The sequence below is a fragment of the Microtus pennsylvanicus genome, chromosome 6 (genome assembly GCF_037038515.1).
Source record: "Microtus pennsylvanicus isolate mMicPen1 chromosome 6, mMicPen1.hap1, whole genome shotgun sequence".
NCBI classification, from domain to species: Eukaryota; Metazoa; Chordata; class Mammalia; order Rodentia; family Cricetidae; genus Microtus; species Microtus pennsylvanicus.
This window is the reverse complement of record NC_134584.1, coordinates 110565188-110592948: the sequence shown is the minus strand read 5'-3', so window position 1 is coordinate 110592948 and position 27761 is coordinate 110565188. Positions and strand designations below refer to the sequence as shown.

At 49.6% G+C, this 27761-nt stretch overlaps 1 protein-coding gene across 2 annotated transcripts in view; it reads left to right on the top strand.

The window, feature by feature from the left end:
* The first annotated feature begins 12946 nt into the window (after positions 1 to 12946).
* Zfhx3 (zinc finger homeobox 3) overlaps positions 12947 to 27761 on the top strand; it is a 245418-nt gene continuing 230603 nt past the window's right edge. Inside the window, exon 1 of one of the 2 annotated variants that reach the window (XM_075977387.1) lies at positions 12947 to 13026. The gene's annotated coding sequence lies outside the window, so the exon portion shown is untranslated. Of the gene's footprint in view, positions 13027 to 23339; positions 23706 to 27761 lie in introns of those variants that run through there. The other variant, XM_075977386.1, reaches the window with a different exon arrangement.

Here is a 27761-nt window from a genome sequence, read left to right as displayed (position 1 = left end):
CAAGGGACACCCTATGTCCACCTTTTTGTGAGAATAAACAGGCCAAGGTTCTCACATCTTTATTAAACGTTTCCTTCACACTGCATGCTTTGGCATTGTGCCCATGTGCACCAAGAAGGCTCCGCAGAGCGGCCGGACCCCACAGCCCTGCCACAGTTCCTCTTCTAAATAGCCCTTTGAACAGGCACGAGGCACCTGCACTGACCACTACAGGCCTCTCTTCTATGCCATCAAGGTCTTCCAGCTCCTGGAGTTTTTGGCTGGAAGGCTGCTAAGAAGCCTCTTTGCACCCCTACTGATCAAGGACTGGCAAAAGGATCCGGGGTCCAGCTGCCTTTGCTGCTTCCACACAAGGCCGGGAACCGCTGGGGTGCACAGCCGGGCCGTGGGGAAGGAAGGGCACCGGTGGCCAGCAGCTATGATGAAAACGTAGGACTGCAGCCAGGAAGAGAAAGGCCAATCATAAATAAACAAAAAGGGCATGTTTGACCAAACCCCCAACCCCTAAATCTTGAAGGCCACTGGAGCAGGAAATTGAGTGGCTGCACGGAGCAGCTTTGCTTCTCCCCACTCGGCCTCCACACCCTGCTCTGGCCTCAAAGGTTTTCTGGGCTATCCAAGGGGGGTTGTTTGCCTCCACCCCCCCCCCCCCGTCTTTAATTTAGAAATTTCAAAGATACAGAAAAAGCGGAAGTGCATTTTTAAAGCACACTGAACAGTCAATGGCCAGAGATCTGCGTGATATCGAAAGAGGAAGAAAGGTTGGATAGAGAAGGAAAAGGAAAAAGCGTGTGTGTGTGTGTGTGTGTGTGTGTGTGTGTGTGCAGGATATTCTCCGAGACAGCCTAGGAAAAGGGAAAACAAAGGCAAGCATGGCATGAGAAAGGCAGAAATAAGTGGGAGAGATATATGAGCGTTGGGGGAGGGGCGATCAGGCGATGGCTGGGAGGATGGAGACAGGAACGCTGGCTGAGAGGCAGGCCGCACACGCACACGTGTGAGGGAGAGAGACAATGATGTCAGCATTTCCTTCTGGGGTGGTCACGTGGTCCTTGCCAGGTAAACAGACTGGAAATAGACTCCATAAAGACAGCCTGCTGGTGGAGGCAGAGGCAGCGGCTTCACCCTTTCCTCCCTGCTCCGTCCTCAACAAGCAGGTTCTCCTCTCTGAGCAGAGACAGTAGAATCGTGTTCTTAGAGCCCAAGGAACATGACCGAAGCACTGAAAGTGATTGGCTTCTTTGTGATTAGTCCAAGGAGTTCAGAGACATTTCGATGCTTCGGGGGAAGAAAAAAGAAAGAAAAGAAAAACAATAAAGGTGGGATGAACAGCAAGCTGGGCTTGATGCTATGTCTTGTGCTAGGGTTTGCTTAGGCAGGTCAGAGAGGTCTAGATTAAGGCTGGCTTGGGAGGGGCGGTTCAGAAGGCAAGTCTTTGCAGACACAAGGACTCAAAATGTTCAGGAATATAATGCAGCTCAGTGTGTGACTTCAGTGTCACAGGGAGGGATGGAAACCATGCAAATAGACGGGGTAAAAAGGCAAGTTCCAGCTGGGTGTGGTGGCACACACCTGTAATTCCAGCACACAGGAGACCGAGACAGGAAGACTGGGCATTCTAAACCAACCTGAACTGCTTAGTTAAAAGGGCTTTCTTAAAACTAGACGTGGCTTGCCAAGTATAAATAAGGCTCCCCAGCAAAGCATGATAAGAATTTAGGACCGGGCAGTGGTGCTGTACACCTTTAATCCCAGCACTTGGGAGGCGGGGGCAGACAGATCTCTGTGAGTTCGAGGCCGGCCTGGTCTGCAAGAGCTAGTTCCAGGACAGGCCCCAAAGCTACAGAGAAACCTTGTCTCAAAAAAAAAAAAAAAAAAAAGAAAGAAAGAAAGAAAAAAAAAGAAAGAAAGAAAGAAAAAGAAAACAAAACCAAACAAACAAAAAATGAATTTAGGACACATCTGAAAAGTTGACCAGAGTGGTAGTGCATGTCTTTGATCCCAGCACCTGGGAGGCAGAGACAGGTGAATCTCTGTGAGTTTGAGGCCAGCCTGGTCTATATATGAAGTTCCAGAACAGCCAGGGCTATGTGGAGAGACCTTGTCTCAAAAAAAGCAAGTAAAAAAGAAAAGAAGGAAGGAAGGAAAGAAGGAAGAGCAAGCTAAGGGAAGAGAGCAGGTAGTTTTTCTATCTAGAAAGCTTTAGGACTCAACATGGTGGCTGCGGGTTCAAGTTCCTGAAAGTAAGGCCTCTGCATGCTTGGTGAAATGATCTCCTTTAGGTCAGCCCAGTTTGCATAGTTTTGGATCAGACCCAGTTACACCTTGTTTTCTCTTCCTGTGGAACTTTGGCCCAAGCCTGTATGAAGTAAGCCCATCAGGTCTGTCAGTCTTGTGGGATAGAGAAGGCTCCTGGGATGCACCTGTAGGCCTTGTCAGTCAAATGGAAATGACTTGGTTGTCCTGAAAGCCCAGCAGGGCCTCTCCAGATAGAAACAAGAAGAGAATATGCCCCTCCCTCCTCCCAAGACTGCTCCTCCACCATCTCTGACGATTTTAAAGCAGGAAGTACCAGATTTCAAGATGAACTGGGGCATCCAGTGTGTCTGTAGCTAGACTTAGGAAGTGAATCAAAAGCAGGCTTTAGCTGCACCAGGGGAATGGGGTATAAGATGTATGTTTGTGGATACGGCTTTTCTACCCTCACCCCATTAGCCCCTCTTATGAGTGAGGGGCAGTGAACTAATGTACGCACATGTACTTTTAGCCCTGGGGTTAAAAGATAGATATTTGATCCCTTCCTCTGGTAACAACATATGTCAGTCTGACACAACTCCTAGCCCTGAGTTATTTTTGCAGCATTATGTAATTGGATTGCCTAGTCAGAAGTGCTCCCTTAACAAGCCTTTCGGCAGCTCTCCATGTGGGCCAGGCCAGTCCTGCCCAGTGGCATACACCCATACTTGGGCAGTCCTAGTCAGAGTCGACCAGCTAATCCCAGTGAAGGGAGACTAGCCTGTGGTCAAACACTGTAGAAACATCCAGAAAGGTGGTGAAGACCTGGATGGTACCTAGGAGGCAAGAGCTGGCGGCTACCACACACTGTACCCTAGGGGCCCCCCCGCAAAGCACAAGCTCTCGAGTGCCCAAGAAGCCCGCCTGCCCTGTGAGTGCTGCTGTCATCCTAATTCCCAGTTTACTGGATTTCCTAATATTTTTTCATGAGTGGTTGGTCATCTGATTATCCCTTCCGGTTAGCCCCGATGACTCACAGAAGTAAGGAACTTGTCCCTGCTCCAGACAGACTAAGACAGTTTGCAAAGGAAAACAAGAAGGCCCCTACGAACTTTCTCCTCCCCTTCCCCTGCCCCTGGCAGAAGCAGTTCAGGCTGGCAAGTCCGGAGCACACTGGGGCATCACTTCAGGGGGGCTACACCCTTGCTGACACCCCAGGTGGCTTGTTGCCTCTGTTGCAGAGAGCATCCTTCTTACTGCCCAGCGACTGTCTCCTATTCTTGAGTGTCAGCCCCGAGACCAGACAAAATGAAAACTGGCTTGTGTTTCCTCTGCTCACCCCCATCCACACCGCACCCCTTCCTATACCTTGCTTCAAGAGGCAGATGGTACAAAGCCCCCGCAGAACCTGGTCTGCAGTTCAAGCCAAGCAAACCATAAAGCTGCGTGGCCTTGAAGTGAGCCTCTCTGGGTGTGATGATTCTCGTGTATAAAAATGGAATCCCCAGCATTTTTCCCAGGGCCTCTAGGAGAGAGGAGTGTCACTATGCCTACAGCAGATGAAAGGGAACCTCGCGTAGTAGGTGCCCAGCTTACATAGTAGGTGCCCAGCAAATGTAGAGGACTTGGGGAGAGAAGGAAATAGACACTTGCTTGGCTCCTGAGAACAGACTGTCATCCCTATTAACCGCCACTCATAATGGCATTTTGAATTTCAGCATCATTGGGTGGAGAGGGAAAAAGAGATCCCTGATCTCTGGGATAACCCTCCATGACTAATACGTTTCCCACCTAAAAACTGCCCCACCCGGCGCCCTCTTACAGGCCCCGTCTTCCGGTAGACCCCTGTAAGGCTAAGCACTAAATCTAATTTAGCTTACGTTTCTTTCACCTGTGCCAAGCGGTAGGGTTCACCAACTACCCGGGGGGGGGGGGGGGACACAAGACAAGAGCTGAGCAAGGTCTCTCCCAAAGGTGAGCCCTGGTGTGAATCTAGGCCTTCTGGTTGGAACCCACAGGGCAGGGGATACCGAGAGCAAAAGGAGGCAGGCACAAACAGCTACAAGCAAATAACTGCGGAGGCCGGGTGGTGGGGGGTGGTGGAAGCCGCTCTCTGGAGCTGGGGGCAGGGAAGAGCCAGCACCTCCGGGGCTGGTCGCTGAAGTAAACAAACACCGGGAGCCTATCACATTGACCGCACCTGGAGGGGGCCGGGACGAGGGGGCCGGCGGCCTGTGGCAGCAGCGAGCACCGCTATCTTAGTTGGCAGGAAGCCCTTCCCTGAAGACTGTAAGTCTAACCTTTAGCATTCAAGTGTCGGGGGCTAAAGTGTCGTTATGAGCAGTTCTTCCTGCTGCAGCGTTCCCAGACTTCGGGAGGAGGGTCGGCGCAAATCTTCCCGCTTTCCTTTTTTATCTCCCAGACAAAACGCGCGAGGGAGGGAGATGCTCAGAACCAGGCATGCAAGACACAGGCACCCCTGAAGTTGGCCTTCTGCTAAACCTAACGCCCACTCCCATCTCCTTGGCTCTGCGGTCGGCCCCAGTGGGTCCTCCACTCTCCGCTCGGCCCTGAGGCCGAAGGCTACAGAAACAAGCTTTTTTCCCAAACACCTAGGCTGGGAGGGGCAGCCTGGGACGACTCTCCCGTCCAGTGTCTTGCAGCCGCGTTCAGGGACCTCTTCCTGAGCAGCCCCACCTCTGCTCCTAGCGTGGCGGGGGTGGGACGTCTGGTGGCCCAGCAAAGTCTGGGAAGCTCGACAGGTTGCGAAGGAGGCGAAAATCTACAGGACAGGCAGCCCCAGCTAGGGAGTCGCAGCGATAGGGAGGAAGGGCTGGGCTTGGTCGGTGAGGATCCAGGCCAGGGTGTGCGCCCAAGCCCTCTGCTTTCCAGCTAGGTTGATAGGGCCCCGGCTGTGCGTAATGGCTTTCCTAGGTTCCCGCAGGAGAACGGTGACAGGGTTGCTCCGCCTGGGCTAACCCATTCCCTCTCCCAGCCAAGGGGCCCCAGGGACTTGCCAGGCACGCACCTGCAAGTGGCGCCTGGGTTCCAGGGCTGCGGCTCTTCCCTGGCCTAAGCGCTCCAATTGGTGTCTTCGGGGGCCAGAGCTTCCTGGCACCCCAAACCAGGGAGAAGGAATGGGTCCGGAAATACCGGGCTAGGCGTGCCAAGAGATTAGGGATGCGCGCGCTGGCTCGGAGAACCAGGATCTGCATCTTGGGGAAATGTCGGGATTCTAGCCGTTATGGTTTGGGGGACCAGGGTGGAGAGATCTGGGGTAGTGACTGGTCCTTACACTATCCAGTCCCCGGGTAGAGGATGGAGACTCAGATATAAAAAGGGTGCGTCCTATCCGGGCCACGGGAAACTGGCGTCGAATGTTCTAGCTACCCACTGAGCTCTGGAATGGAATTGACAGCCTGCTGTGGTTGCAAGGACGCGCCTGAAACACATAGGGGGCCAGTGCCCTGCCCTATGCCTGGCCTGAAGCCCCCCCACTCCCCGAGGAAAATGTGGCTAGCTGGAGCCATCCCCCAGGTGCCCCAAGCCTGTTGCGTTTTGAACCTCTCGAGGGACCTCGCAACGCGCCTTGCCGCAATCCATTATCCCCATCCAAACGCGGGTCCCAGATTTCGTGCCTTACGCACACTCCAAGATCAGATTCACCTTTTTCTTTATTCTTAAGAACGGGAAATAAACGAATCGAATTTTTTTCCTTTGGAAAAAAATATCTGTTCAATATCCTTTGTTGCTTGAATTGTTCTTAGATTTTTTTTTCAACTTCATTTAAAAAAAAAAAAAGTTGATGTGTTCCCTAAACCTTGTTTCTTTTTAAACCATCCCCTAAGCCGTGCAGCCGGTTACTCAGAGGTTTTCTGGGGGGCCAAAACAGCGAAATGGGATGGGAGGGAGAACGCAGACTGGGAATCTCTCATTTTAAATCCCATTATGGCTTTGAGGAGAAGCACACACACACACACACACACACACACACACACACACAAAGCAGGAAAATCTAGTTCGTCCCCCACTGATTTCCCTCACTTCAAAGATTTCCCTCGCCCCTTAAATCAAAAACATTATGGCACTAGGTATTTCTCAAGAAAAAAAATGCACATTTTTTTCCCTGAACATGTATACGATATAGGTTCCTTTTTACGTTTCTCAGCAAAAGAGAAAAGGGGGTGTGTTTGAGGCACTCAATTCCCTCACCATTAAACAAGCCATGCCTGCAAGAAATGCAAGCATGGGGGGGGGGGATTGCTCAGCCACGCATCCCTCCATTAGCGCATGCCTGCCTGTCAACAATGCACGTGCCACCATGGGCATCCTCTCCCCAGGCCAGCCCTGGTAGAGCACACTCACTGCTCTGCTCTTCAGACCCCCCTCCCACCTCTGGCTCTTCTCAGGACTTCCTTTTCTTCTGCCTGTGGCAGGCAAGCAAGAAGCGTCCATCATCCCCCCCCCCCCCAAGTTATATGCTCTTGGGAATCCCTAAAGCGAGTGTTGCCCGATCTAGGGTCTCTGCCCTGCAGTTGTTCACTTTGTTGAGTTGTGATGAGTTAGTTCTGTCTCCTTCTCACCCGCCTCCGGGTTTAGATGTGGTGCAGACTTCTGGTACCAGGGCACCAAAAGGGAAGCCAGTGTGTGGTGGTGGTGCAGAACCCAGGAGAGTCACGGTCGCAATCGTTCCTCCTCCCCCCTCCCCCCCCACCAAGATTGGACTTTGGATTTCCATTGCAAAGGAATGGAGGAAACTAGGGAATCCAACTCTACCCCTGCAAGCTGACCAATTGCCCTGCATTTTCACAAACCCCGGGTACTGAAAATGAAGGCAGGATTTATCTCTAGGAACCCTTTCAAGGATCCGGCGCTCTGAGTTCGGAGCTAATTCTTTAAAGGTTTTACTTGTGAGAAATAGGAAGAAAAGAATGAATGAAATATATTAAACCAAAACAAGAACAACAACAATAAAAAATACCAGGGCTGATCCCCTCCTCCATGCCTCAGGGATGAAGCCTTTTTAGATTCCAGCGGCCAATTTGGCTTGATTTCTGAGGTTTGGAGGTTCTGGCGGGATTAGGGGTGGGCAGGTTGGACCAGCTGGGCTGCCCTTGGCCCTGGAAGCACAGGTTGGATCAGGGTGATTTGCGTTCCCCTCCGAGGCAGACCCAGAGGAGGGCATGGCATGGATGAGTACCCCATGCTGGACTTCCATTCATCTCCTTATCGGCTCTTTCTCCCACCTGTCTCCTCTTTTCCAGGGACCCGGGTCTTTCTGTGAGTCTGAGCCAGGGCTTTTCTCACCCACAGCTGTTTTTCTTCTTGTAACTTTTCAAGCAAGCAAGCAAGCAAGCAAACAAACAAACTCTCCTCTTGTTCTCCCAAATGCCCAGCCTCCTTGGTGGTGGTGGCGCACGCTTTGGGAAGCACTTGTTTAGCTAAAGCCCCCCCATGTACACACTTGCTGCACACCCCATTACTCCCAGGACCTGGGCGCTAAGACTCCACAGCTCAGTGCTACCGTTCTGCCAAGACTGAAGACTTTGACAATTTGTTCTTTTCTAGTGAAATACCTTAGGAACAAATATGAATTAGGCTTTTGGTCATTTTTCAGGTGTGAAAAATATTTTTGATGAAACGGGTTCTGGGGGCTGTGTGAGATGGGAGAAAGAAAACATTTGACTAAAAAAATGTAGACACAAAGCAAGAAACTGCATGTGACAAACCCCACTGTGTACACCCACCCAGGTCTGTAGGAGGATATGACTTGAGTCCAAGGCAGGGAGGGCCACAGTCAAACTTCTTCCTGCTAGGAGCATCCCAGCCTTCTGCAAAGGAGAAGGAAGTTTTGACCTACGTTGGCTTCGTATTCCCTGGCACACTGAGGACAAACTTTCAGATCTGGTGTTTAAGACTCCAGAACACGGGGTTCATAGTAAGGGAGGGCTATTGAAGGAGTGACTAGGGGTAGTCAGAACTACACCCGGCAACCCCAGGAGTCAAAGAGATCTGTCCGGTTTGACTGGGGGTCAAGGGGTGGACTGGGACCAGGGGAGGGAATGGATGGAGCGCCACAGCACGTGCATGCTGCTCTCTCCTGTGTTTCCAGCCCCCCTCCCCATCTTCTGCCATTTCCAGAGGCAGGAGAAAGGTGATCTCGGACTTGACCCCTAAATCACAGCTGCCGGTGGCTGCACCTCGCTCAGGGATGAGCACAGCCCCTTCCCTGGGCTCTGGCAACTTAACTCTTTCCTCCCCGCAAGCTCAGAGGCCCGAGACGGGTGGCTGCGACTCTGGCTGCTGCTTTGCTAGCAATCTGCCTCCCCAGCTTTACACCTTGAATCCGGTGCAGAGATCACAAAAGGAAGTCCCACAAAAGGGTGAGGGTAAGGGACGCTGGGATCTTGGACACAAGCGCTGCCAAGGAGCCTAAGGAGGATCGGAGTTAGCGGAATGAAGAGGGATGTTTGGATCGTGTTAACTACTCAGACAGATGCACTTCGGCATGTCTGTATTTATGGAATCCATATGTTGTCGTGGCAAATGAAAAGACGGCAACATGTACATACAATAGACGTAGAATAACAATACACATTTAAAAAGAGACCAAACATTCTTCGCTCTTCAACCCTTCCCTTACATCTTGAGCTAGAGATGTTCAGAGATGCATCCTTTCAACCTCCCCTGATTCCACACTGGGTTTCAATACCCTCTCCTTTTTTGTTTCTGTGTCTCCAGTCACCCTGATTGGGGGGGGGGTTCTTGAGACCCAAAGCTAGGTTCTTTTTAAAAGAAATATTCTAGCAACCCCCCCCCCCCGCACTCTCTTTCCTCCTAACATTGGCCATTGCATATTTAGCCCTTGGACCAAATAATAGCTAACACAGCCTCCTACTCTGAAAACTGTAGGGGAACAGATTCAGACTCAAAGTCAGCATCTACATCCTCTTCATTAAAGCAACATTGCTATGTTATATTTGCAAAGAAATGGCTTCAAACAGACCTGGAAACATAAATCTCCCAGCAAGGGGAAGCCCCTGAACAGCTCTGTACAACACCTGCATTTGTGCACACCTTGTATATTTGTGTGCACACACACAGATGAAAAGGCATCTGAAGTCATTCAAATGTATATTTATGTACCCTTTTATGCATATACCTTTGTTATAGCCATTCATTTGAGAGAGAGAGAGAGAGAGAGAGGCAAGAAAAAAAACCCGTAGCTAGCAATGCAGTGTTTAGACTACATTCCACTTCCCCTCCCCACTGTAAAATGCCTTAAAAAAACAGGTTGGTCTAAAATTTTCTGCCTTCTTGCCAGTAAATAAAGGATTTAGATTCTGGATTTTCTGCTCCCTCTCCCGATTTTGTATGTAAAACAATCCATATAGATGCTGGATTATCATCTAAAGCATTATTGAACCACACAAGGTTGTTACTTTTCTTTAGAACGAATTCTCCCAGTAAAATTAGCATAAGTACTTACAAGATTAAGCTGACATTTCCCTATAACTGCAACATGAAATAGATTAATATCCAGAATTTTTCCCCAAATAGGGACTTTCTTCACACATTTTTTTAAAATATAAGAAACAACAGGCTACAAGTTCACTTCTTCTATTTACATTTTCAAAGAAAATAAACATATGGCATTTAAGTGGTTTTTCAACATCTACAAGGAGAAATTTAATTTTGCTGCATCTCCAAAAAAACAAACTAACAGATTTATGAAGATTCATGAAGACAGAGAAATAGGAAGCAAACATATTCCTCAAGGGCTGATCAGTTTTCCTTACCTGATGTATTATGGAAAAATTCAGAATTTACCAGTCTTCCCTCAGTCAGCTACATTTTACACTGACCTGTATTTTGAACTGAAAGAAAAAAAAAGATTAACTGTTGCCAATGAAAATTTTAAAATAATAATCAGAAACCAGACAAACTGAAGGTAAAAATATACAATGGCTACAATAAAGATAAATATTTATTTAATCAAAGCAGAGGTTGTATTTGGACTGTAGGAATGTTTCATCCTTCCCCTAAAAAAAGAGGGGGGGGGGAGAAAGGCCAGAAAGAAAAAAGCCAGGGTCTTCACACGCTCCTGGAGAGTCCCCATTGTCCAGGGCTATCGAGAGCCCAGAATGGTATTAACCTCACAAAAGACACATTGTGCAGGGGACAAAAAAAAGCCCCTTCTTCTACAATAACTTTTAGCTTTTTTATTTTTAGAAAATGACAAAGGTTTTGCAAGCACTGACTGGCGAAACCTGTAGCAAGCTAGGCTGGACTTGGCTTTATTGATCAGCTGTCCCGCATGGAAAGGCGGCCAGGAAAACTTTGACTGGCAACCCAGATTTGGCTCAGAGAGAGGAAACCCCTGATTTTTCTAAATGTATTTTCTTTTTCTCCCCCCCCCCCGGTGCCCCGCCTAAATAAAACAGCATTATTCCCAGGGTGAATTCAGAAGGATTAGATGAGGTAACTGCAAAATCCTAAACCAGTTTTCTCCCTCTCGTCTTGGCTAAGACGCTGCATGGTCTTAAGAGCATTGGAAAAAATCTCTCAAAATGAAGAATTACTTTCTAATCAAACAGATTTCCCGATTAATCCCCAAATTCCTTCTTAGATGAATAATCTTGGTAGGCTGGGGCAAAAAAAAATTACCCCCAAGAAAAATAAGTTTTAGCGAGCTCTCTCCCTACCTGGCTTGTTTGCAAGTCAGTTAAAAGTGTAGATTGCATTTTATTTCATCACAGACAGTGTAATTTCAATGGCACTAGTTCTCTTGGAGAACTTACATAAATACATGCTTGTCATTAAAAAAAATATATGCAGTAGTCAGTAGCAGTGGTGCGCTGAAACCACGATGAGAGAGAGAGAGAGAGAGAGAGAGAGAGAGAGAGAGAGAGAGAGAGAGAGAGAGACTCTTGTTCTTCCTGCATTTATTTGCTTGCTTTTTGGAGGTACCATACCCCAGCCTAAGTGATGGCTTTGATGTACTGGGAATCTGTAGAGTAGCAGGGTCCCTGGCTGCTGTCTTTGATTCCAGGGATCTCCTTTGGGCTCTGGTGGGATGCGCTGTGCCTAGTCTTTATCTGAAATCCATCCTCTCATTTCAAGCCCTTTGGCTTCAAGACTGCTCCAAACTCTTGGAGGTGGCTGTAAGATTTCCCCCCCCATTAGGGATGGGGTGTGTAATTTCCCTCTTTCTACACTCTAGACCTTTCCTCACTACTTAAACATATAGGCTTTCTTTCTTCTTTATGAATTTCGTCTGAAATTATTTTTCGCTGCCTTTATTACATCCCTGCTTTTGATGGCAAAATAGCTTCCTGTGTTTTAAAAACATCTGCTTCCCAGGCTTTACACGGGAAAATTGATTTTACTTTTTCTCCATAAGCCCAGAAAGGTGGAAAGTTGGACTTCTTTTCGAAGGCAACTTTTCCTTTCCTTAAACTCGACCCCCTTCCAGTTCTGACTCACTTTTCTCCTTTCATTTCTTCTAATCCTACCCACCCCCCTCCTCTGTCCTGAGGAAGCAGACGATGCTGACTGCATCTATGGCAGGATATAAATTGAACGTACAGATTTTTGTCTAACCTAGGGTACGTGTTAAAGTTTTTCCCATGTTTTCTTCCTTCATCCTCTGATTTAAGGAGAGTTAATTTTTCTCCGTTTTTTTTTAAATCTCTGATTTGCAATTTAAAGCGGCCTCCATTCCAAGCCCCTGGTCTTTCTCTTAAACCTCTGATTTATGCTGTCCCGTGTCACTATTGCCCCCCCCCCGCTTGAAGATGCTCTTTTCCTACTTAATTTAAGCATTGTTGCATTTTATAGCAGAAAGAAAAGAAAAAAGGAGAAAAAGAAATGAAAAGAAAAAAAAATCTTAAAAAAAAATCTTAGCCAGGTCTCTATTGTTGCTTCGCATTTCACTTCACGGTAGTGTGTGTGTGTGTGCGTGTGTGTGTGCTGGTGTGTGTGTGTGTGTGTGTGTGTGTGTATGTGTTTTTAATACATGCATAAACTTTTGGTGCCTCTCTCCTCTGCCTAGGCTTTTCTCCTATCCTCTCTTCCTGCTCTCCTTGCCCTGCTCATCACTTTCCCCTGGTTTTTTTTCCTCCCTTCCTCCCCTCTGCCTCCCTCCACCTCCCCCTTTTCTTTTTTGCTGAATCTTATTGATCCAGAAGGTGGCTAATTAGCCCTTCCCGTCGTGCCTGGGTAATGAAGCACATGCGCACTGAATTAATCACAGCCATTTTTTGCAGGAAACTAATTAGCAGAATAAAGATCCAAAGACTTTTTTTTCTTTTCACTCATCAGCTCCCACTTCCAGCGCGTCCCCTCCGACCGCTGCAGCCGCCGCCGCCGCCGCCTCCTCCTCCTCCTCCTCCCGGCCGCAGCCGCCGCCGCCGCCGCCTGCTTTGCATCCCAATTACAGCCTAGAGCCGCTGCCGCCGCCGCCGCCGCTTCTCCTCCGTGGCCCCTGCCCGCTCCGGGGGCTGTAAACTCCCCGCCAACCATGCTGCTCGGCGGCAGCGGCGGCGGCGGCTCCGGCTCCCCGGCTGCGGCCGCCTCCCGCCCCGGGCTCCGCCGAGCGCGCTCCAGCTCCGCCGCCGCCGCCGCCAGCAGCGCGTCCTCCGCCGCCGCCCCCCGCCAGCCGCCGCTGCTGCCTTGATGGGCTCCGCGGCCCGAGCGCCTCTTTTCGGGATTAAAAGCGCCGCCAGCTCCCGCCGCCGCCGCCGCCGCCAGCAGCACCGCTGCAGCCGCCGCCGCCGGAGGAGCAACCGCGTAAGTGGCAACTTTTCCCTCTTTTTTTTCCTCCTCTTCCCGCCGCCGCCGCCTGCTCCTCCTCCTCCCGCCGCCGCCCGGACGCGGGGCTCCTCGGGGCGCCCGGGCTGCTTTGCATGGGGCTCGTCCTGCCCCCTCCCGGCTCCCGCGCCCGGCCGCCGCCGCCCGCGCTCCCCGTGCCCGTGCCCTGCTCGCTCGCCGCGTCCCGCTCGCCTGCCCCCTGCGCCAAACTTTCTCTTTCTCTTTTCTTCCTCCTCCTCCTCCCGCCGCCGCCAAACCCGGGCCGCCCCCTCCTCCGCGGCCCCCGCGCAGCCGCCGGCGACCCCCGGGAGGGTGGAGGCGCCCGGGGCGAGGCCCGCGCGGGGACTTTGGAGGCGCCGCCGGGCAGGGCAGGGCCAGCCGGGGTGCGGGGCCCGGGTGGAGGAGGCGCGCGGCCCCGGGTCCCCGCGGCCAGACAAAGGCGGCGACTGGCGGGGGTGGGGGTCCCGGTGCAGCGTGCCCCCCCTCCTATTGCGCCCCACCCCGATCGGTGCCGGGGCCCTGGGCGGAGCGCGCTCCCGGCCCGGAGCAACCCCGCCGGCCGGGCGCCTGCCTTCCTCGCGGGGCCGCTCCGGGGGCCGCGGAGCTCGGTGGTAGTCCAGGGTTCGGGAGGGGGCGAGGCGGCCGCGCCGAGCTCTACCTGGGCGCTCTCTGCCCGGCCGGGTGAGCAGCGCCAGGAACGCGCAAAGGGGCTGCGCTCTGGACACTAGGGGCTCCCGGGGGTCGGGGCCGCGCTGCCGGCCAGGGCCGGAGCCAGCTTTGCCGGCCTCCTCGGCCAGCTGAGTTGGAGGCAAACATCGGATCGGAGGACTTTCTTTTTTTTTTTCCTCTCCTCCTCTCTCTCTCTCTCTCTCTCTCTCTCTCTCTCTCTCTCTCTCTCTCTCTCTCTCTTTCTCTCTGCGAAACTGGGATTGTTTACGTTCGGTTCCCCACTCTCACCCCTCACCCCTTGCCCCACTCCACTAGATGCAAAAAAGCACGTTCCTAATTTTACGATATACATTTTAATGTATAGAATCTTTTGCATGTCAGTTGGAGGGTAGGTCTAAGAGTGTTTTATGCAGTGCAATTGAATTGTGTTTGGGGCTATTAAAATACTGTGTTTTTTGGGGTTTTTTTTGTTTTTTTTTTTACTTTGTGTGTCAATCTGTTGCTCAAAACCTGACTTTTGTGAAATGTGCAATTCCTTCAACTGTGGCAAATTCGACTATGGTTATGAGTGCTTCCAAAATCACCCATTCTTAACTTTTCCCCCTCATTACTTTGTAGTAGGGGAAATATGCCAATTTTTATTGGTTTCAATTACTAAAAATTACTAAGGACTATATGGAAGGAGGAAACTGATTGCCATTTTCTGGCCTTCTGTTGGTGACTTTTGAAAGGGGGCTCGTTAAATACCTTTGAAGAATATGTCATATTGTGGCTCTAGTGCAGATTACAGAACATACATTCACTTTGGAGTTTTAAGAAAGGCTCAAGCCCTTTGAGGTCTTTGAGGATTTATTATGTTTTTCTATTTTATATATATATATATATATATATATATATATATATATATATATATATATATATAATCTTTTCTACCTGTTTTGGGTGTATGACTAGTTCCTGGCCAACTTTTTCGGAGGTCCTGGGAAAGAAGCTTGGGAAATGGTGGAGGAGAGACTGACCAATGTGAATAATCAATAGAGCCATGTGCTGCAATGTTGTACCTACATTTACTGTAATTTTTTACAATACCTGCAGTGTGCGTGCTCCAGTGTCTTGGGTGGTTTCTTCCAACAGATTTAGGGCAGAATAACCAGAATTTACTGCTCAGGTTCTGGAACAATATAAGGGAAATTCACTCCATAGTGGCTCATGTTATAACCCCTTTATTTTACTGAATGTATGTATGTGTGTGTATTTGTTTACGTGTGAGGATTTCAAATGCTGAGTCCCCAAAGTGTATCCTCCTGAGTTGGAGGGAAGTAGGCACCAGCTCAGGACTTCCCGGGTGGGTATTGGGTTATCGAATCAGGGCTTCAGTCTTCCTCTTCTTGTGATGTTCTCTTCGATTTTTTAAACTAGTACAAGTAGAGGTAGGAATATAAAAGAGTAAAACATTGGAGATTGAAGCAATATCAAAAGCCAGAGTGGCACGCTCACGCGTGTGTGTGTGTGTGTGTGTGTGTGTGTGTGAGTGAGTGAGAGAGAGACAGAGAGAGAGAGAGAGAGAGAGAGAGAGAGAGAGAGAGAGAGAGAGAGAACAGAAGACAGCTATCTTACAGTCAGCCTGAATGGTGGTGGGTGAATCCATATTTGGAGATTATTTTGAAATAGTCTTGAAAATGGTTCGGAACAGGATTTCGCAAAAAGTGTACATGAAGTCATTTTTGAAAGGATTGTGGTTTGGGGAGATGAGGTGTGGGCAGGAAAGCGTGGAGGCCAGCAGCCTTCCTCTTGTCTGTGTGTCTCCTCCCTTCCCCCCTCCCTGGGTTTTAGTTTTTAATTACTTAATGCTGAAACACACTGGGCTTATATAAATATTTGCAAATGCTCTTTCCTATTGATTTCTCTGAATAAACTGCCCTGCTCTGGTCCAGAGAGGAGGCGATTCAGATCTGTGGGCTTTTTAAACATAAAGTCTCCAAAGGAGTGTTTGTGTATGTGTACGTTGGTGGTTAGAGCTGTAGGCATGAAGATATGGTGGGGGACACAGGGAGAGTTTAGGGTCTTAGTGGTATAGACTGAGAAAGCTGGGCAGGAGCTGGTCTTATGGCCTGGTTGTCCGGACAGATTGTGTGTGTGTGTGGTGTTTCTGAACGTATTTGTACCCCCCATTAAATATGGAACAGTTTTTCAGGGCTTGGTGACTGCCTTCCTCCTCAGGGTCACATTGAGTGTTAATCTGACCCAAGGTGCAGGAATCCTGCAATGGGGAAATAAAAGAATATACAGAATGGGGTCAGGTCAGCTGCTCGGAGGCCAAAACCCCTACAGCTGCTTTGATTTTAGTGTGTGCGTGCATGCTTGTGTGTGTGTGTGTTTTAGGCTCCTCCTGCCACATTACAAATTGTGCTTCCCTCTCAGGTGATAGCTCAGTAGCTTAAAGGCATCAGGGCCTTCGACTGCCTAGATGGGCTCCCAGTGACACCAGAAAACCTACAAAACCGAATCCAAAACAAAACCCAGGGAGGAGGGGGAGGGAAAAAACCCAACCCATTGAGTGCAGGCAAATAAGGTGGGGTCTCCAGATGCTGTTACAAAAGCAGTTTTGAATATGCAAGACAGTGCAGAAGACCAGTCATTCCAGTTACAGCAAACCATTAAAACAGAGAAGGAGGAGAGAAAGGAAAAGGCATGTTTAGGTTGTAATTTGTTAGTACAAGGGAAAGAATCCCACATAGAGCTAGCCCTCCTCCCGTCCCCCCCTTTTACCCTCTCTTTTCTGGCTTCATACAGAATCCCTCACCCTTTTGAGGTTGTCTAGTGTATGGGTCCTTTCATTGAAATCTTCTGAGTTTAGGAAGATCCCTGCAAGCAACGCATTTTCTGTATTTCCCCCCCTTTATCTTGGAGGAGAGTTGGCAAGGGTTCTGTGGTCTGCAGTTACACAATATGTTATCATGTTTTTAATCTCTAAATCATTGCAGTGGTTATAGATTTACAGTCTTGGGGTATTACAGGGAGAAGCAACGCGGCTGTATGTATGCTTTTAAATTACACCAGTGTAAGCCGAGAACAGCAGCAATGAATATGGGCGGCCAGCTCCACCTCCCCCCCCGCCCCCCCTCCCCGCTAGTTCTTGCTCCTTCTGTGATTTTATTTTTATTTTTTTAAATGCCTTGATTTGCTTAAACATAAGCCATCCCCTTCTCTCTCTTCTTTGTCTCTTCAGCTCTTGCCCCCACCTTCAAGAAGAAATAATTTTCATTTTTAGACCTCTCACCCCAGATAAACTAGAATTCAGACTCTTGACATAGAACTTGGGATACCAGACTACAAAAAAATGAAAAGTGTGAATTTCTCAAGAAAACCTCTTGGTTTCCATATCGACCTCCTGTGTGGGGATGGAGAGTTGATTTCAAATCAGAAAGTGGTGGTGGGCAGAGGCGAGGGGAGCCAGGCGAGTGGCACTAGGGAGGTCCTGTCACTGTGGCCCCCCTCTCAGCTTCTGTTTTTCATATTATTATGTAACAGAATCCTTGGCAGCATTAAAAATCCAGCATTACAAGCTGATTGTAATGCTGCCTCATTAGACAACGCTGTCTGGCCTTGTATTAAGTGAAACATAGAGCATGGCTTTCAGATTATAAACACCAATAAATATTAAGGCTCGGTAGAGGGGGTAACCAGCAACTGGCTTGGCCCTAGCTGAGGTTGCTCTATCCTACCTCCCTCTTCCTTCCCTCCCCCTCCCCGCCCCGGAACAGTCATGTGTTTTCTTATTGGGATGCCGATGTGTAGACCCTAGTGACATTTAGCAAGGCTTTTTATAGAGTTCTCTTGTGTACACAAAAGGTTTGGAAGTTTGTTTTGTTTTGATCTGCAGTAAACAGGTCCTTCACTTGGCTGATGTCATTTCCGTTCATATTTGAGTGTTTATTGTGCTTCTTTGCAAGGCCTTCTCATCCCTCCCTCTGACCTTGCTGTTTGGTCAGAGCCCTGGGCCTGCTTTGGGAAGGGGGGTGGGTGGTGTTCTCTGAGCAGTCAGGTCTGGCTTGGGGGTCGAATGTCTTCGCTTTGGCCTAGGTTTTTCCTCCTGCCTGGGAAGACACTTCCAGCGTGTTAATCTGGTTAAACACTGCTCCATCCACTTGCCCCAGTATTTCTATGGCCTGCAGTGATTCATCCCAGCTTCCTTTCCTGGTGGCACCACCTCCCCTGGCCCCTGCCACACCTTGTCTGGGTTAATACATCCTTACTTTCCAGTTCTCTAGGACAACCCCTAAAAAAAGAACAAAATAAAACAACACACACACACACACACACACTCACACACACACAGAAACCTAAACCCCCAAGTAAACAAACAGAAAACCACTAGCAACGTTCAGTGATGATTTTGAGATTTAGATTCAGTTGTGAATGTGAAATTGGCATTATTATCTGACTTCATGCTGTGCGAAAAGAAATTGTTTTCAGGCCTGGCCCCCAGAACCTCCTATCCCTATTCCTTGCTGCCCTCACCCCATAATGCCCCTATCTTTTTGGAATGATAAAGGCCAGTCTGATGTTACTAAACATGTCACTGTCTCTCTTTTCATCCGGTCTACAACTGGATCCCCCTTCCAAAAAGAAAAGAAAGGATGGGGAGAGGGAAGGTGAGAAGTAGACTCATGTAGGCCCCAGAGGCCTTTCTGGGATGGTGGGTTTTAGTTTGTTTTTTTTTTAAAGTACATATGTGTGTATGCACATACACTCATATATACATATATATATGTATGTTATTATTTTATCCTCTTAGGTTTAGCAATAATAGAGAAGGGAAAGGAGTCATCACCAGGAAGTTCCCTGAGCTGCTTCCTAACTAAGAAGGGTGAAAAATGAACCAGCTCTGACACTTGGCTCCCCGTGAAAGCCCAGTAACCTCTCCCCCCTTCCATGGCCCCGGCCTTTTGTTCCTGGAGAACGGAGCTAAGGTACTTTTTCTCTCAGACCAAAGGGAGCAGGCAAGGAGTCCCCTTGTGAGCGCATCGTCTTTAGATGGCCTGCTCATGGTTATTGTCAATGCAGGCTTCCTCAAACAATTGCTGCAGGGAGACACAAAAGCAAAAACATTTGTCCTATTTTTTTAACCTCTTTGTTTTAGATTTTTTTTTATCCATTCTTTAAATTTCACAGTTTCTATTTGTCCGCAGAGAGACAAACGGAACAGCGTGAAGCTCATTTCACCGTAGGCCTCACTGGCGATTGGAGCAGCCTCAATAGAAACCCACATTCTAAAACACTGGCTGACTCGGAGAATATGTGAAATTTCAGCTGGGGGTTGGGGTGGGGGGACTACTGTGAAGTCAGATTAGCACAGATTTCCAACAAAATGAACTGCACTGAAAAGATGGGAAAAATGGGATTCTAGCATTCCTCGGGGTAAAGCGTGAAAGGGTCATCTTTTGTTTGTCTTCTGGTATCCTGTCCACTACTTAAAAGTGACCATTGACTAAGGGAGAATAGAAATTACGTGAAATTACTCATTAAAAAGAAACACCGTCTGAGATGGACGGTTGAGAGTCTCACAGAACGCAGTGTTTAAACTCGAGTGGAAACTGCTTGGTGTGCATGGTGGAATTGCTACTGGTTGAGTTTTTTTTTTTTTGTAGGATTTATATAAACAGACAATATCCCCTGTCCCTTTTCTTTTCCTCTCCTGTTTCCTGTTTCCTTTCTTCTACCCCGACCTCAGTCCCCTCCAAGAATTCAGTGGTTTGCTGGCCACTGTGAAGGGATGTGTCAGACAGCTGGGGGATGGCTCAGGGACAAAATGGGAAGTCCACCTCTTTTTTCCCCCCCATGGCCCAAACAAAGCGCCCCTCTCTCCTTAGCATGTAAACCCTGGACTGTGATGTTGCCTTTAAGCGTCTGTCTGCTTCGTCATTAAAATTCTCATTTTCAAGGTTTAGAAAAGCAAATGTAAAAATTCCCCTGGGTATAAAAGTCTTGCATGGCAAATTCTCTTTGCCCTTTCAGAAAAAAAAATATTTTTGTTTCCAAAAAAGAAAGAAAGAAAGAGACCGTGGTGACCTATTTGCCTAACATTTAGGATGGTTTTAAGGCAACTTCTGTAATTTTGCTTCCTTGAGACTTGGGCTTTGCCACTTAAAATTATTTTGGGAAAACTCTTTTGAATCACAGATTTAAAGGCAGATGACTCATTTGTATCTTTCTTGCGTATATGATTGAAAGGTTTAGGAGGCGGGTTGGGAAGGGTAGGTAAATAAGCCCGATAACATTACGTCTATGATGGGGTAAAAATTAATCTATGGAATTAGCACTGCAGTGATACTTGAAGGCCCTGAGGTTCCTGTCAGAGAAATGTGAAACAATGTCTGAGTAGGCCCTCCTGGCACACCACCCTTTCTGAGCTGTGCTGTCTGGAGGCTGGTCTGTAGTCTGTATCATCCCCAGGAGGCCTGGGGCCCCCAGCAGGTACCTGGCCCCCAAATAAAACTACCTCCTCTTATTGGTGGGGTGAGCTCAGACCTTGGAGCAAAATTCAGTTCCAAATGCATTTGTATGTAACTGGGGGACATGTCTGTGTGTGTCTCTGTCCTCCATCCCAGGTTAAAGCCTCAAGATCATTTAAGCACAAGTTTTAAAATCAATGTGGGCACATCATTTATTAAACATAGAATGATCTGGAAGAATTACACACGTCTATGTAAACCCAGCTGTGCTCTGAAGCCGGGGGGGGGGGCTGGAATGCTGACCTCCTCTGTATCTTCAGTCAGGGATCATATTCAGCTTTGCCGAAGTGAAAGGATAGAACCTTAGCGTGTGAGTCTGGGGGTGGCAGGGAGCAGGTTTGGCTGGGTTGGAGAATTGCAATTCATCAGCCAGCTAAGCAGTAGTGGGCAGACCTCTGGCTTGGAGATTGGGTAAGGGGAGGAGAAGAGAAGGGCTAGCGGTTCCCTGGTTTATTTTGAAATATTTATCCTTTGACTGTCACCAACTGGGCTCTCTAGATGGGACAGGCCTGGGGACAGAGAACTGTGAGGACTGGTGAAGGACAGCCTTTTCTGAGGTGGCTCCATTTGTGATCGTGTTCAGGATGGAGCCCGAGAGCATCAGGCTGTCTGTGCTGGGCAGGCAGCGGCCCTGTCCTGAGCTTGGGTACAGAATTTGCAACATGGATTTCTGAGAAACCGACGGTTCCATATGCCAGAGTGTGCTTTGCAAATTCCCTCTGAAGAGGTCTTATTTTGGTTATGGATGACAATGAGTTGTCCCCAAGGTAGCACCCCAGCTTTTATGCAGCCCACCATATTCACCATGGTCTACAGGCTGAAGGCTACCTTCCCATGGCTTTACCTGTGAAGTGTTTGTCTGGAACAAAGACAGGCTTGAGTAGGCCTCACGTGCGTGTAGCTACTGCAGGATTAAGATAAAGGAAAGGGACCAGGGCCACCCTCCTTGCTACTTGTCAGGCTCCTTAGGTGTAGAAGGCCTGTCACCAGGGCCTGGGACACTGGCAGAATCAGGGCAGAAGCCCCTCTGCTGGCCCCTCTTCCGCGGCTCAGATGGCTTTAGATCTTGTCTTGTGGTTTCTCCAGTTTCATTTATGTGTATCCTACCCCCCCCCCCCATACTCACCAAATTAGGAGATTCTGAGGTGGTCCCATGAATAAAACTCAAGAGAAAGCTGCAGAATTCCATTTTCCAGGAGCAGAAACATTTTCCTGTTGTCTTTACTTCATCAACTAGGCCCATGGGGTTGCTTCCAGGTGAGGCGTGAGGGTCTGGAACCTCTGGTTTTCCCAAAGAGCATCTCTGAGTGGAGGGGCCACCTTGCTTGCCTTGCTGCTAGCATCATCATCTTCATGTATTATTCATACTCACTTTTTCAATTAAATTATTAATTGGTTTTCTTTAAGGTGTTCCTGACTCATGTGGCTAATATAAATAACCGTGTGTTTTGAAAACACCACCTGTTCTTGAGCCCGAGGTCAGGCAGTCTGGAATAGCCCCACAGTGGCCGTACTCTGGTTCACAGAACCATCCATCCTCCACCCACCCTCCTTTCTGTTCTCTGCAGGCGCCCCCCTACCCCCCACTCCAAGTTTGACTAAATTTGGCCTCTGCCCTTCTTTGTCCCTAATCGACTTGATTCCCTAGAGGCAGTTCCTTTCTTCCAAGGCCCTAGCTTAGGGGGGGAAATTGCAATCTCTTTTTTGTACTAAAATATAGACGGGGGGAGGGGCGTTAGTCTGCACCCAACAGGTTAGGTATTACATCGATTTGAACCCGAATTCTATTGTACCAAAAAATGCTCTCTACACAGAGACACGGTAGTTTTCACCAACCAAGCATCCCCCTTTTCCTCCCTGTTAACGCGTGCTTAATGCAAATACGATTCCATACATTCTGCTCTTCGCCTGGTGAGCTTATTATATTTCTAACACTTGCATGGTTCATTATTGTGCCGTAGGAAAAGACTCGCGGCTGCAGGGGCAGCCTGGGTGGCTGGTTTTCAGAAAGAGAAAAAGCAGGTGTCTTTCTTTCTGTGTTGAGAATGAAGACTAGATTTAGGAGGAGGGTGGAATGCTGTCTGAGAGGACTGGAGACTTCCGGTGAGATTTCAAGGGGCCCGCCTTTACATAATAGAATGTAAAAGGTGAACCTAGGGGAACCTCGAAGTGCCCAGCAGTTGCTTTGACCAGCTGAAGTGGCCCTGTTCGGTTTGATCCTGGTGGTAGAACCTCCCTGAGACGGGCACCTTTCTTGCCCTCTCTGAAAAGCCGTGAAGCTTTTTAAGGGAGGTCTCCTTCCTTAAATCGGGTGGCTGCAAACTGCTTGTCCTTTTCTAGGCATTTCTTCTTCTCTTCTCCTTTTCTCCCCTCTCCTCAAAAACTGTCCTTAAACTCTCAGTGGAGAGTGGGGGATGTTTTCGCAAGTTTCTGCAGCTGAAAAACAGAAGTTCTCTGTGAAGCAGTTAATAGGATGGGTGTGTGTTTCAAATAAATTCCTGTCCACATTGGCTAATGTCCCCTGTTAGAGTGGCCTGGCTCTGACGTGGACAGGGCCCAGAGACTGATGGATCAGGGTTCGGAGGCCCCAACTGCTTCTCTTCTTTTCCTTTTTTTTTTTTTTTTTTGGTGGCTGAGGCGCATCGGTTCCTTCCAGGCCGGCCTTTGACTTTTGATGAGCGGTGCGGTCAGTGCCTCGCGGGGACGCGGCTTTGTTCCTGCCGGGCCGGTTCCCGGGTTGGTGTAGGCCAGGGCAGCCAAGACTCCTGTCCCCAGGCGAGTGCGGCCCAGCCTGCCTCCACGGCCGGTGTTGGGAGCCAAGGCCCAGTAGACCCGGCCCTGTTCCGTGTGTTATGTCCCCAGGTCCCCGCAGGCGCGCGGGCGCGGCCACTGTGAGCAGTCCGGCCTGCGCCCAGCGCGACTGTAGATGTCAGGCTTTGCCCGGGGAGCCGAGAGGCTGCGGGGCTGTGAGTTTCAAATTAACCTTCCGCTTTGTTGCTGTGTAATGTGGATCCCCGAAGGCCCCCCGCCCCGCCCGCCCCCCTTCCTCGGGCGGTGCGCGCTGCAAACTGCGAGTTGAGCTTCATTTACATAAAGCGATTCCGGGCGGGCGGGCGGCGCAGGAGGAGGAGAGAGGCGGGCAGGCCGGGACGGGGACCGGGACGCAGCGCCGCGCCCCGTGGGTGAATCCCCGCCGCGCCTGGGGGACCTCCCTCCCCGGGCAGCCCGAAGATCGCCAGCCCGGGCCGCCACCATGAGCGCCCCGCCCCTGCCGCCAGGCCCCTCGCTCCTAGCCTGCGCCACCGCCGAGCCCGGGGGGCAGCGGGAGGTGGGGAGAATGCCGCCTGGGGTGGGTAAGTTCGGGGCTCCGCTGCCGCTGGAATCTCCTGTTGTTGTCGCGCAGGCCGGAGTGGTGGCCCCCGGACCTCCGAGTGCCTCCTTCCTCCCGAGGTGTACGGAGGCTTTGTGTGCCAGGTGAGTGCAGCCTCCCTCCCCCGCCGCGCGGCTCGCAGCCGGCCTAGCGCTGGAGGCAGGTGCTGCGAGTCTTGGCTGAACTTCCCATTCTCCTGGGGCATGTGGGGGAAGGGCAGGCTGGATGCACTTGAACTCCTAGACTCCAGTGGGAACCTACCTGGGGAGAGAGTGACTAGAGCCCGCTGGGCACGGGAGTACGTTCCTTCTTGTATCCTCTCTCGCTTTCCTCTCTGACCTCCTCCTCCTCCTCCTTCTGTTTTTGGATTTGTTCAAGCCTTCCTAATACTTGGGGTACTGGTGCTACTGAGAACTTTGGGTTCTTTCGTCTAAAACACACCCCTTCAGCCAGAGAGAGGGAGAGGGAGAGAGTTAGAAATCGCTGGTCAGTTTGCAGCAATGTGAAGAATGCGCCTGTTTAGGGAGTGATTAAAGAGAGAATCAGTATAGAGGTGGAGGGGACCTATGGAGATCATCTTGGCGGCCCTCTAATTTCAGTTTGTTCTTCTGCCAGAGCCCGTGCAGCATTGGGGGGGGGGGGGGAGGTAAACGAAGGAAGAGGTAAGATTTTTACCCAGTCGGGGGAGAGATGTCCAAGTTAGGCTAGCAACAAGAAAAAAAAAATGCCTACCCAAAAATCATTTTGTAGGTTTAGAGAGTAGCATGCCCCCTGGAAAACAGCCCTTTCTGTCTGGTACGTATCTATGTAATGATGGTGGGACTCCTGCCCTCAGGGGAAAGCCCACGGCCCATACGTGGCACACTCAAAGGAAGTTTGAGCAGCCTGATACAGGCGTCCGCGGTATGTTAAACTGCCTTAAAGGCAACCCATAACCAGGTGAATCCAGGAGGGCACCTCCACCCTTTGCATCTGTGTCATTCAGCAGCCTTTGACAACTCGCTTGAAGCCATTGACAGAACCACAGAGAGTATAGACTTCCCATCTGGAACCCAGGGAAGGCCTCTTCTTCAGGCTGTGGCCAAGTAGGGCCTGCTTGGCCGAACGTACCCAGACACAGCAAGGCAAACAGACTTAAACCTCCGGAGAGAGATAGTGAGAAAGTTACACGTCATCTTCATCTTACTCTATTTAATGCCTTGAGATCCTCGGAGACGAGTCACTAAATAAATAGAGTCTAATTTGAAGCTCACCCTTGCTGGGGGTAACTTTCTTTGCCATCAAGCAGCAGGTGCAAGTTTGTAGAGTTGGCCCCTGGAGTCCCCTCATTCCTAAATTCAGGAGGTGTCAAACCTTCATGTTCTTTTAATGACTGTGGTTTCTGGATAGGTTTCAAGGGAAACCCTAAAAATCACGAGTTCCACTGGGCTGGACTGGAGTGCCGTGGCCCAGACTGCATTACATAGGAAAGCAGAGACCCTCTGAGGTAACAGGCTGCTGCAGGGAACTGAGAGCCTGTTTCTTGTTATCACAGCGTCCACTGGCAGCCTGAGATTCTAAATTGCAGACATAGGGAACGGGGAACAGAGGTGGGCTATGAGGGGTCTGGAGACCAAGAATCTTCATCATTTAAGGATTTCAAGAACGAGGGCTTTGGAGAGAGGCGAATGCCTGGGTGTTTGCACACCTGTAATTACGTTCATCTAGTTTTGAGGGGTTTTGGAAGGCCCCCCCTTACAGAGAGTGTGCAGCCATGAAGGCCAAGAGCACACAGACAATCTCCCCCCCCCCCCCCCCCCCCCGCTTTCTTTCCTAAGTCACAGGACAAAAGAGATTGTCTGCATTTGATTTCCAGTATGGCTTTCAGAAGACATGTAAAGTGGCTCTCAGAATGGGCTGGGGGTCACACTCTGCCTTTTATTTAATTACACGAGTGTTATTTAACAACACGGGGTCGGTGGCAGAAGCAAGCACTTGTACACGTTGAAAGCGGGTCCTTTTGGAATGGCCAGGAATCAAGTGCCTTGCAGACCTTCTGTCTCTATGGCATGGGCCAGTCGTCTCCCTCCGCACCCCCACCCAGTAGGGTACTTACTCTGGGATGGAATCCTGTGCTCCACATCTGAAAACTGTTTTGATTGACAAGGAGTCCGAAAACAGCAAAAACAATGAGCTGTACCCGCCAACCACCTGAAACATTAATTTTGGTTTCTTTGCACGAGGGAATGCTGAGGAAGGATGGAGGAAAGGCAGGGCCCAAGTCAAACGGCGCTGCCAGGCCGCCTCCTGTTTGGCTCGTCCTGGCTGGACAGCAAAGTGCTTTCTTGCCATTTTGGGACTGGATTTAACCGCCATGTAAACTTCGTGCCAGTTGGACTTCCTAGTGTCAAGGAGCTAAAACAAGCGAGATTTCAGCCTTCACCGTTAGGACTTAAAAGTGGTGGCTCTTACTCTCTCCCAGGACTGGCTTGGCCAGCTTTGGGCAACCCGAAGGGGGTGGGTTCCACTAGAGTGCAGAGTGGTGGAAGTGAGCAGTCTGCTCCTGCTGATGGAGGTTTGACTGGTTCTTAAAGGAACTAAAGGGAAAGGTTTGATCACTTGTGGTGTCCAGGGACTGTGTCCTTATTGCTGGTGTGTGTGTGTATGTACACGTGTACGTGTATATAGGAACTGTTCCTTATTTAGCATCTCTTGAGGCTTTGGGGGTGATAGTGTGAGGACTTGGAGCCCATAGCAGACTCTTTCCTAGGAAACTTAGCTTTCCTGGGGACTTGCAAAAGTTTCATCTTTAAAAGTAAATATTTAAGTGACTAAGCAGTGTTTTCTCAAAATGTGTGGAATTGCTGTTCCTGCTTGCTGTCTGCCCCTGGTGCCTGGCAGAGTTCCTAGCTTGCTTCCCAACCTAAGGCCATGAGTCTTTCCTGCGAGGAGGCCATAGGGAGTCTGGTCTCAGGAAGCTTGTCTTAGCCCCGCCTCCCGGCTGGCCAGCCCTGCTAGAATACTGCACCTGATGCTCGCTGTAGCAACCTCAAGCAGTACAGTCTGTGCTGTGGTTTATGCTTTCATTTGTGATTAAAATGGTTGCTCGCTGTTAGGCTGGCCTATTTCTGTACTGTTTGGGCCTGTTGGCCTCCTCGGGTTCCCAAGGCTGTTGTAATTACCCGGTATGGAGGCCGTTCCATCCAAACACAACAGTAAGGCAGATTCCATTATCTCAAACTTCATCGGGTCGTCCACATGCTCTGGTCTGAGGATTTGGTTGTAATGGTTATTGTTAGGAATCACAGCATAGCTGTGACTCGCCAGTCCTTTCTCCCTGAGTTAAAGGACTGTGGTCAGGAAAGTAAGCAGCCCGATTTAATGGAATCCAAGCCAGGGATTCCTCCGCAAGAGCGAGGCGCGGTAAGGTCCTAAAGGTACTGGTTCTGTCCTGAGCACAGTGGCCTGCATTATGAAGCCACTGAAACTGAGAAAACAGACACACGGAAGCTAAGGTTTCCTCAAACTGCCTGGAGGGAGAGGCGCAGGCAGAGGAGAAGCTTGGGTCCTTGGCAAGCTGCTTTCAATTCCAGATTAAGGAGCAAAACTATCAAATCAACAACTGTCAGATTTATTATCTGTATGATTTAAAGTTGATTGCCAGACGGTTCTCAGGAATTGACAGTCAGATGTTAGAGGACTGTTTTGGTTTTCATTTTTATTTTTTGTATGTGGCAAATGACTGTTAGAGACACAGGAGCCAGGGACTCTGGGAAGGCAAGGCCTAGCTTCAGTTGACGGACAGCAACGTTGTGTTAAGGCTTCAGAGGCAGTGACGTAGAGGTCCCCCCTTCTTCCTATCCTGGTTTTCATCCTTCGGGTCACAGAGCAGGGTAGTGAGGACTGAGGATAAGCCCTACCAAGGTAGCGATGACAGGAGTGTTTCTAAAGAGTTCTGTGCCCTCTAAAGTGGCCCCGGCTGCCGATTTGTTAAAGCCCTTGTTTTTATAAATTTCCTCCTTTGGGTGTTTTCTGCCTTTCTTTCACTCCTGATTCCTCGAGCTTCTTGCTTTTGCAAGGATAAAGATGCAATTCAGAACGGGAGCAGACAGAGTGCATGAGCTGGCAGATCGGCTCGGTCGCACATCAAGAATTGTATTGTGTTGTTTTAACCCAACACA